General features: G+C 40.0%; 1 pseudogene; it reads right to left on the reverse strand.

Moving 5' to 3' along the window:
* Positions 1 to 5,158: 5,158 nt before the first annotated feature.
* LOC121550795 lies at positions 5,159 to 11,433 on the reverse strand (annotated as a pseudogene).
* Positions 11,434 to 12,095: the final 662 nt, after the last annotated feature.

The following is a 12,095-nucleotide window of genomic DNA, read 5'->3' on the forward strand; positions in this document are numbered from 1 at the left end:
TCCCAACTCCTCGGCACTCCATTTGTTGCACACTGTTGCCAGGCATAAGTTGCTATCATAATAACCTGTGGAGTCAGCACCCAAAAGACACCATTCCACTGTACTCCATGTACCCACGTTCAAGGACGGTTTCACAGACAACAAAGAGAGAGTGTTCGTATCTGTGAGAAATACAAGTCTTATCTCATCCTAGCCCCTAACGTTCCCCACATGAATCACAGCCTGCTATGTGAAACAATCCATATCAGTACAGTTCAAACCTATGCTCCTCATTAATACATTCCTTCTAAGTTATTCATCACATACAGATCCAATTATGAGAAAAATAGAACCCAACAGAATGATGTGAATAATCAAGTTAATAAACGTTGGGTAGTTAGTTAAATTATAGTTAATATACTGCCTGGCATGTTCGATGTATTAGTAGCCAACTAACTTTAGGTAACTAGCTAACATACCGGTACATACTGCTGTAATGCGGTTCGTAAGGATAGTGTAGCTAACAAATTGTCAGCCAACATAAGGTGTAATGTAACTTGAAAAGTCATTACTTTATTACATTGCTCAACATTTTCTTAACATTTGTCATAATTAGTTAAAGCAATGAATTTGTATCCGTCTCGTTGGACTTTGGCTGCATATTTTCCATTTTCTACTAATCTAAAAACATTGTGAAGCCACACCCATTTTCTGAAGAATTGCATTATGGGCCCTAAAAGCACAGAAATAGTGTCCACTGCTTGTATACTTCCTATTTTGGCGAATTTATTACGATATCTGGGAACTTTTGGCATATTAACCATATCCATACTATGACCAATAAGCATACTACATACGCAATTTACATCACAAATAGTACGGTTAGGCGGTTAGTATGAGCATTGGAACACAGCTCCAGAGCTACCTCTGCTGCGGAGGATAAGTTCATTAGAGTTACCAGCCTCAGAAATTGCAGCCCAAATAAATGCTTTACAGAGTTCAAGTAACAGACACATCTCAACATCAACTGTTCAGAGGAGACTGCGTGAATCAGGCCTTCCTGGTCGAATTGCTGCAAAGAAACCACTACTAAAGGACACCAATATGAAGAAGAGACTTGCTTGGGCCAAGAAACACGAGCAATGGACATTAGACCGGTGGAAATCTGTCCTTTGATCTGATGAGTCCAAATTTGAGATTTTTGTTCCAACCACCGTGTCTTTGTGAGATGCAGAGTAGGTGAACGGATGATCGCAGCATATGTGGCTAAATATGTGTATGCGACCAATAAAATTTGATTGGATTTGGATAAGAGAGATGACTAAAATGTAATGGAAATGTAAAGAGAATTTGTCTTTTAGACCTAAGAAATTCCATATTTGGCTGGGCTCAAGAGTATCCTCACTGATATTTGCATTGATAATACTGTACAGATAGCAAGAAAGCAGTTTATCCTCTACTTCCCTTACATGGGAATTCTGACCCGAGTTAAGCGCACGAAAATGGAACGTAATTCCCCTTTTTATGCACTTTTCTCTCTACTCTAACCTTGAATTTAACTATTTGAATAGCATGATATTCACCCGCTATTCATTGGGGGTGGAGATCAAAGAAATGTGGCAAAGAAATGTGGCGGAGGTGTGTCTACTGATATGCCGTATTCTGACCATGACTTTACACGTGATGAAACGATAAGGTCCAGCAACCTGTCGGTTTCAAGTGGAACAACATCTACTTTCTCTTTTCCGATAGAAATAACACCATTCTCCATGCACTGTAATTTATAAAATTGATAAGGGCTATTCATAAAAGCTAGGTAAATGAATAAGCCGTTTGGATAAGGGGATTGTAAATATAAATGACAATTGTTTTAGATCTATTTTACCTTGTGATCGCCGGAGACAAATGTGAAAAGTCATATGGCAGCAAACTGAAGCATATCAACATATCATCGTGAAATGCTAGAGGTTACCAGAGGTTACTTGTCAAAAAGCAGCTCTTTCTAAAGATCTAATTTGACTGTACTGTATATATAAATATGTACAGTGCCGTCAACGTATTCCCCTTGACTCTTTCCACATTTTGTTGTGTTACAAATTGGGATTAAAATGGATTTAATATACGTTTTTTTGTCAACAATCTACACAAAATACTCTATCAAAGTGGAAGAAAAATGTTCACAAAAAATATTAATACAAATAAAACACTAATGTATCATGATTAGATAAGTATTCAACCCCCTGAGTTAAAACATGTTAGAATCACCTTTGGCAGCGATTACAGCTGTGAGTTTCTGGGTAGGTCTCTAAGAGCTTTGCACACCTGGATTGTACAATATTTATACATTATTATTTGTACAATTATTCAAGCTCTGCCAAGTTGGTTGTTGATCATTGCTAGACAGCCATTTTCAAGTCTTGCCATAGATTTTCAAGCCGATTTAAGTCAAAACTGTAGCTAGGCCACTCAGGAACATTCAATGTCATTTTGGTAAGCAACTCAGTGTATATTTGGCCTTGTGGTTTAGGTTATTGTCCTGCTGAAAGGTGAATTTGTCTTCCAGTGTCTGTTTGAAAGCAGACTAAACCAGGTTTTCCTCTAGGATTATGCCTGTGCTTAGCTCTATTCCGTTTATTTTTATCCCCCAAAAAACTCTAGTCCTTGCCAATGATAAGCATACCCATAACATGATGCAGCCACCACAATCCTTGCGTGGTACTCAGTGATGTGTTGTGTTGGATTTGCCCCAAACATAACCCTTTGTATTCAGGACATAAAGTTAATTTCTTTGCCACATTTTTTTTTTTTTTACATTAGTGCCTTATTGCAAACAGGATGCATATTTTGGAATATTTTTATTCTGTACAGGCTTCCTTCTTTTCACTCTGTCATTTAGGTTAGTATTGTGGAGTAACTACAATGTTGTTGATCCATCCTCAGTTTTCTCCTAACACAGCCATGAAATTCTAACTGTTTTAAAGTCACCATTGGCCTTATGGTGAAATCCCTGAGCGGTTTCCTTCCTCTCCAGCAACTGAGTTAGGAAGGATGCCTGTATCTTTGTGGTGACTGGGTGTAGTGATACACCATCCAAAGTGTAATAACTTCATCATGCTCAAAGGAATATTCAATGTCTTTGGAAAATCTCCCTGGTCTTTGTGGTTGAATCTGTGTTTGAAATTCACTGCACGACTGAGGGACCTTACAGATAATTGTATTTGTGGGGTACAGAGATGAGGGAGCCATTCAAAAATAAGTTGCACATAAGTTACAGTGTTTAAATTATGTGACTTGTTAAGCGCATACATTTTTTTATTCCTGAAATTATTTAGGCTTGCCATAACAAAGGGGTTGAATACTTATTGACTAAATACATTTCAGCTTACATTTTTTATTAATTTGTAAACATTTCGAAAAACACAATTCCACTTTGGGGTATTGTGTGTAGGCCAGTGACACAAAATCTAACTGTAATCCATTTTAGATTCAGGCTGTAACACAACAAAATATTGAAAAAGTCAAGGGGTGTGAATACTTTCTGAAGGCACTGTATATATGAAAAGTGTGTAAATAGTTTGTTTTGTTGTCTCTTTGTGTCTTTCCTATATATAACTCTTATTTATTTATTTTATTTTTATTTACAATAATGTAATATCTTGTTGTTCTTGTCTATTACTGTTCTATACTTTGTCATGTGTTTGTACGTTTTATGTAGACCTCAGGAATAGTAGCTGTGTAGTAGCTAAGGGCGATCCTAATAAACTAAACTAAACTTATCACCTTCTCCACAGTGAAGTTTATGAAATGCTGGCCTTATAACTTGCAAGAATTACATTTGGAGATCCAATCTTCTGTAGCCATGCGCAGATGACAGTATAGCGCCAAACCTACCGAATTGATATATGATTTCTAGAATGTTTTAATTATATGCCTGGACTTTTTACTGTATGTTTTACAATTTGTATCGTGTTAAATATTAGCCACTATCGGTAGCCACTGTCAGTTATACCCACATACATTTATAACGGTCACATTAGTTTTAGTTTCCTTACATTTTGCATCATTCCATTACATTGTTAGTTTACCTTTCTTTCCTCTGTCACATCCGTTTGTTTGTTCCTGAGGATCGCTAGCAATAGTGTATCATATTAGGCCAACGTATTACAAGTTGTGCAATAATTTGGGACATGTAGCCTATTTGAATCATTATGGAACGCAGACCATACGTAGCAGTTTAAACCTGGAGCCTGGTGCACAGTTCATGACAATTGGACCTTTGTCATCACAATTCCATGATTAGTGTGGATTATTAGGGTAGATTTATAGGACTCTTGTTGGAGGACTCCGAATTTTAGGAATATTTCAACCAGGGTTTCTGGAAAACCGTTTTGTAGTCTGGCTGACACCTAACTCAGTCCTCCCTCGCTGTGTACCACACGAGTTACATCAGCCAGGGTATGAACTTTGGGAAAGTTACCAGAATTTTGCAACCCTACAACAAATTATGATATTATTATGAGGACATGGTATTATAGGAAAATATGATACATTATATTTTTTTCTACAATCAAAATTGATAAACAGTTGACTAGACAAAGGGACACAAACTGGCAACCATACATTTATTGACTGAATATTACAGAAACATTTTTGTCAATGTATTTTTTGTCTTGAAATTGTATTAATTCATCACTGACATACAGTATAGGACTACTTCCTGCATAGAGCACTTTAAGATGGTGGAGAGACAAGGTTCTTCAAGTAAAGCAAAAGATCTTAGCAAATGCTTTCAGAACATGAAAATAAAAAACGTGTCATATTTTATTTTTGTACACAAAATAAAGTCTGTGCTTCACACAACATCAAGGATTACCCTGCTTACATAGAGATAGTTGTTAAAACACACAGTCATATTCAAAGCTTAGTTAGAAACATGATGAAATACAAAATCTCATACAAAATATACCTTCGACAGGCAGCATTTTGGATTCAAGTCTGTTAAACCATCATCATAACGTTGTGGTGTGTTAAGTATATAATAATCCATGGCACATGTCCAGTAAAGTGCAGTATGACTATCTAATAGTTCAGTGCATGTAGGCTACTTAAAGTGCCATTTTGGGTCACAGATACTCCAGTATAGACTCTACTATAATCTTTGGGGAAAGTCGAGGTGTGCTACTACGGTCATATTTATCTGGATATTAATATGTAACACATGCCCAGATAGCTTTGAACAGAAAATCAAGCATATTGAATCATAGCATCACAACAAATATTGTGACAGCAAAAATATATATTATTGATTGTTTTTCTTTACTATGTCAAAGCCAAAGGGGAAGTTGTAAACATTCATAATTCAAGTGATTGGAGATGAAGGCTCCCTGAGTTCAACATTGCAATCTTGGCTTTGACAGACACTGCCAGTCACTGACAGAAATTGATGAATTGCTAGAAAAATAGACTTTTGATTGGTGGAAAGTTACATAAAGGGCTTGGTTGCCATGGAGTTGCTTAGTGTCAATTCCAACCCAACAGGAGGACAGAGGAGAGAGAGAAGAGGAGGACGAGGAAGAGAGAGAAGGAGGAGTGGGCTGGGGAAGCTCCACTGCTGCCACCAACTGAGGGGGGTCGTGATAGCGATGGTAGCAGTGGTTGTGGTGTTTGTGGCGGTGGTGGGGGATAGAAAGGGTCCCAGTTTGTCAGCCAGGAAGTTCTTAAAGTGAGAGGTTTTGGTGAAGACTTGGATGGTGGAGATGCGGGGACTCTGGCTCGATAGTGCTTTGCTAGTGCTGTTAGTGCTAGTGGTGTTGCTGCTAGTGGTGTTGCTGCTAGTGGTGTTGCTGCTGCTGCTGCTGTCGACAGTCAACACAGCAGTCTGAAACCACGAGTTGCCCTGCTTACACATCAGAGGACCACCAACATCACCCTATGGGGAGAGACGCATGGGTTAATATGGTTATACTGTTATGTGCTTATAATAACATGATGCAAGCAAAATAGTAAGACGGGACAGATTAATAGATCAACTGTACCATACCTGCAGTAGTGTCACAGTTCCGGTGCAAATGTTGTCCGAAGATGAAACATTCACGCAGTCCACCACAGAGGTCTGGAACTCCTGCAGGACTTGCTCAGCTGAGGACAGAGAGAGAGAGAGTGTATTACTTATCATACCAATACACACACACACACATCCACCCATACTCCTAAGGTCGTATCTTTTCGGAAACAATCCCTAGCCAGCCCCTACCCTAGGCATTTGTGTACATCTGAGAGGCCTGGATAGAGTGTAAGCAATATGGTGAAAATCCCACCTATCCTATCAGAGGAAAGGTGGACCTACAGTCCTACCATTGCTTTTCCAATTCTTTCAGATGTACACAAGTGTCTAGGCGCTATAGAGGTTGTTCCTGAACAGGCACATTTCTCACAAACACACAGACAGTTGTCCATCCACTTACCCCCACCCTGGCCCGTGCCCCAGCCAGCCACCCAGCACTTAGTCCCTGTGCTGAAGGTGCTGATTCCCTGGTCCACACAGATAGGCTGGATATAGTTAGACAACTTGGGTTTGCTGGCCAGTAGGAGGATGGCCACGTTGTTGCCCGTCAGGTTGCTCATGGTGATGTTGAGGACATTCAGGGTTACCTCGTTAGGGTTGGAGCCGTTTTGCTTCAGACGGCCCAGGATCACGGTCCACTGAGAGACGTTGGGCTGGCTTGAGAGATGGAATGAGTTGTGTCTGTTTAGTGAGGGACACTAAATTCTTCATTCTGATTGCTGTCTTATGAAATGCTTATGTACTGCTTATAAATGCGATATGTAGGGGTTATGAATGTGTTATGAAGAATGTGTTACTCCCTAGGTAGGCACCCGTCATACAATATCTAACTTTTTGGGCGACCCGACCAAATTCGCATAGAAATGTGAGTTATAGATCTTTCATTCCCGTTGAAAGCAAGCTGTAGATCTGTTGTATGTGTGCTATTTCTATGCTTCCCATTCTGAAGTTTTGTTTTTGCATCTTTTACTTTCAGTTTTGTACACCAGCCTCAAACAGTTGAAAATACAATATTTTTTGGTTATGGAAAATATATTTCACAGTGGTTTAGATGGTACAATGATTGTCTACACAATGATTGCTTGTTTTGTCACATAAACTGAAATTAGGCAAATGGCGGCGCGATTTCTGCATAGTGCATCTAACTTTAGTATGAATGTTGTCATCATTTTCAATACAATTAATGATTGTAGCAAGTTCATATTTTCTTACTTGCAGTTGTTGACATAAGTATTTATTAAATTAATATACACTGCTTATGAATGTGATATGTATGGGTTATGTATACTGAACAAAAATATAAACGCAACATGTAAAGTGTTGGTCCCATGTTTCATGAGCTGAAATAAAAGATCCCAGAAATGTTCCATTCGCACAAAAAAGCGTATTTCTTTCAAATTTTGTGCACATCTTTGTTTACATCCCTGTTAGTGAGCATTTCTCCTTTGCCAAGATAATCGAGCCACCTGACAGGTGTGGCATATCAAGATGCTGATCAGCATGATCATTACACAGGTGCAACTTGTGCTGGGGACAGGGCACTCTAAAATGTGCAGTTTTGTCACACAACCCAATACCTCAGATGTCTCAAGTTTTGAGGGAGCGTGCAATTGGCACACTTACTGCAGGAATGTCCACCAGAGCTGTAGCCAGATAATTGAATGTTAATTTCTCTACCATAAGCCATCGTTTTAGAGAATTTGGCAGTACGTCCAATCGGCCTCATAACTGCAGACCATGTGTAACCACGCCAGCCCAGGACCTCCACATCTGGCTTCTTCACCTGCGGGATCGTCTGAGACTAGCCACTTGGACAGCTGATGAAACGGAGGAGTATTTATGTCTGTAATAAAGCCCTTTTGTGGGGAAAAAGTCATACTGATTGGCTGGGTCTGGCTCCCCAGTGTGTGGGCTTGGCTCCCAAGTAGGCCTATGCCCTCCCAGGCCCACCCATGGCTGTGGCCCTGCCCAGTCATGTGAAATCCATAGATTAAGGCCTAATTTATTTATTTCAATTGACTAATTTTCTTATATGAACTGCAACTCAGTATAATGTTGCATTTATATTTTTGTTCAGTATATATGTATCTATGAAGGTATCAAAACTTTAAACTGTCCAGCTGATCAGGATGGTAAAACCAGAATTGTACAGTAGTTTTGGAGAGATGTTGGCTGATGGCTCTCCCCTTTGGTACACTACAGTAAAGGGCTCTACACACTCTACGCAAACAGAGCGACAGAGTGTTGTATACAGACCGTTCCAAAAATTCAGTACATAGAACCATGCAGAGTGTGACGCAAACGGAGGTCCGTCGTGCAGTTGGCCCCATGCAGTCACATCCAGACACTGATTGACATGATGATTACACCATGGCCATGCTTTCTGCAGCACTGGTTGTGTAAAACATGGATGGTGTTTTTTGCACAGCTATCCCTAAAATGATTTTCACTAGCACAATGATTGTACGAATGTCCTACGTCGGACTAATTAACCTTGGTTAACCTTTTGCATGAGTCTTGAAAAGGAAAGCGTCATTAAATGTTAATGTAATGGCACCTTGAAAAATCTAAAAATAGGTTATATGACTAGATTTCCTTAGAATCATGTAAGGACTGACATTTAATCCAGAATTTAACTACTTGCTCTCCCCTTTCACATACAGGTAGAGTTAACTTACCTGGAGAAGCAGCTAGCGTCGCTCATGACAGAGTCCACCGCCACTAACGTGCCCCCCGCAGACGTGTGCTCCGTTCTTCCGTAGGCTGGCTATCCAGGGCCAGGTGCCTGCTGTCGCCAACGAGCTTCCCCCACCAATACGGGAGTTCAAAGAGGCGCTGGCGCTGCCACACACCACAGCTGCAAAGGGAGAGACAGATAAAAGGGAGTAATCCAGTAGTCAGATTTGTTACAGAGGTAGAGAGATTCACATCAAGGTTTAGCCATATTCACAAGTTAGACTATAGGTGCGTACGTGCAGGTGTGGTAGTAGGGGTGGTGGTGGTTCCGACTGATGGCAGACCAGCGCAGGTGACACTGAGGTCAGAGTCAGTCCCATTGGAGGAGAAGGTGACGAAGCCTGGCTGGTTACTGGTGATCTGGCTGTTGATCCAGGTCTGGAACAGGGAAACTCTGGCGTACACCCCTGGGAAATTTGCCAGAGCACAGCCATGGCCAAAGCTCACAACGCCAGACTGGATCCAGCGAGTACCCTGTTTGCTCACCATCGGACCTCCTGAGTCCCCCTATGCATAGACAGATTTACAGTGTCACTGAGATTGAATTTTCACAGGATTATGAAATATAATGGGTCGGTTTCCAAGATGAAGCCTAGTCTCAGACGAAGAAGCATTTTCAATGGGGAATCTCTATTGAAAATGCTTTTTAGTCTAGGATTAGGTATAACCTGTGTCTGGAGAATTGGTCCAATGTGTAATTGACCGACACTGTAATAAACAAAAATGCTATATTTTTTTTAGGGGGTAGATCAGCTTTAATATTGCAGATAGATTGTAACTTCCATCAATGTAATTGTCTGCATCACTTCCAATCCCCCATATGTTTTTTTCTCATATATATATATATATATATATACACACATACATACACTCATACATATCCTTTTTAAAAATTATATTTCCCTTCATTACTTTCCAACAACAATGCTTAGGCCTCTACATACTATATACATTTTATGGACACAGTCAAATTTTACAATAATTATATTATTATAATTTTTTTTACTCCTGAACTTCCTCCGATCATTTTCATGATGTCCATCTGGTTTGCTTCTATATGCCATAATTTTCTAACTGTGCTCTTTCACAAAAGCTCTCAACCTATAACCTATATACTTATTATGGACACAGTATGCTTTACATTAGTTAACAAAAGGCATTTTACCTGACAGAATCCTTTCCTCCTGCTGATAAACCAGCACAGATCATGTTGTCGGTGATGGAGCCAACTCCATAGTCACAGTTACACTGCCTGTTTCCCACTACTGGCACATTCACCTCCTGTAGGGTCTGTGGTAGAGCTGGGATGATAAACGGAAAATTATTGACCCCGACCATACCAACCACTTACAGGCATTGCTGATATTGTTCATTAAGATAAGTAGCCTATGATAGAGAAATTTGAAATGAAATAAGTTTGCTGATATGGGTGATTGTTCATGGGAAAATTGATGGCTACAACAATCAAACTCGTAGTAGTAGTTTAAAGGGTAATAAAAAAAAACTGGGTTGTACATGAATGTTATAAACGTATTGTGCCATTCATCGTTATCGCATCAATTCAGGCAATTTATCACAATATAAATTTTTCGCCATATCGTCCAGCTCTAGTCTGTGGTGAGGGCAGGGACACTGAGGAGACACATTCAACCCTTACACAAGACAATATCTCTCAGAATTCTGATCCATCATCAGTAGTACTTAAAGCAAGCTATATCTGTGTACTCACATCCTCCACTGCTGGTGGTTCCCCAGCCGGTGACCCAGCTAGTAGTGCCAGCATAGAAGGAGCTACCTGGTGCTGCCAGGCAGACTGGCTGGATGTAGTTGGTAAAAGTCACGGGGAGGAGAGCTTCAGCAGACACATGTCGTTGTCACTGGTACTACCGGGTAGTTGGGGTGGCGGATGATCTGAGCGACCGTCTTGCTCACCTCGTTGGGGTTGGAGCCCTGCTGGCTCTGACGACCCAAGGAGACCACCACATTTGATGTACTGGTGCTGAGAAAAGAGTTTCAAGTTAGAAGTGTATTAAATGTTTGAAGGGCCGGTGCACCCACCTCAGCAATATTTGAGTATTATCGTATTTCGAACTTCTTCCCTTTACTTCCCACATCTCATTTTGGTTGGTAAATTAAAACATGGGGAGGAAAGTCTGTTTACAAAGTATTTTTACTGTCCCAAAAACTATTTAGTGGTTTTATGTGATCACATGAAAATCTAAATATATATTATTATTCCTACTTTGTGACAGTTTGTGGAAATACTACAATACGGATTTGATTGAATTGAGCCCTGTGTTTTTTATGGGTCCTCACCTGGGAAAGCAGTGAGCAGCAGTCAGCACCCACTCTTTGTTGATAAGGATCCCCCACAAAAATGTCTGCCAGATATCTGCAGACTGACCTGCCATAGCCAATTCCCTGTAGGAGCATTCTGACCCCCCACGATCCTAGTGTTGAGAGGAGAGATTCCACACACTAACAAAGACACAGATGGACAAGGGATTACAACAGAGCACACACAGGAAGTGAAGAGATTGGAAGCTCACTAGTTAGTCAGTGAATAGGTGCATGGCTGTGTCGTTCAATTAGGAAAAGAACGGACATTTGATTGAAAAAACGAGGGGACTTACCATCCAACTGAGAGTGAGACCCTGTAAAACAGGAGAAGCAGAAAACAGTTGAACAGTTTGGTTTTGGCACACTGTGGGCAAACATGTAATTCATAACTCTTTGCACTCCATTGGTTTTATAGTAGCTACATACAGTCACGAAGCTCTGTCTGTCTGGCTGGCTAGGTGGCTGGCTGTGAATGATTATTGTGTTTTCTGACGGTACTGTACAGTATGTGTGTATTTAGTGTCCCTACAGAGTTTTCCTGTGAACAAACTCTGTCAAACTGTTTTCTTGTTATGAGTCTGTGGATTGTTAAGCCAAACGCCATCTGTCAAAACTAGTTTCATCACTGTGTGTGTTAATGCTACTGTGCACTTAACATTGTCCAGAATGTGTGTTTAACACTAATTAGCACATTACCTATTAAAACAACCTATGAGAATAGATTACTCTCAGAATTACTAAGACATTTTTATATTGTATACTAATACTAATGAACTAATACTAAATTAATATAATTTGTGGACCAAAGCCTTATGAGTAAGATAAAGAGGATGATTAAATATATACTGTATCTTTAGATAAGAGCTAAAGAAAAACAGGCTCACCAGGAAACAAAATCTCTAAACAAAGATAACAAGAAAAAATGCACAATCATCCTATAAAGGAAGCAATGTGGTCACAACAAACAGTAATCCGT

This window comes from Coregonus clupeaformis, unplaced genomic scaffold (assembly GCF_020615455.1).
Source record: "Coregonus clupeaformis isolate EN_2021a unplaced genomic scaffold, ASM2061545v1 scaf4251, whole genome shotgun sequence".
In the NCBI taxonomy this organism is placed as follows: Eukaryota; Metazoa; Chordata; class Actinopteri; order Salmoniformes; family Salmonidae; genus Coregonus; species Coregonus clupeaformis.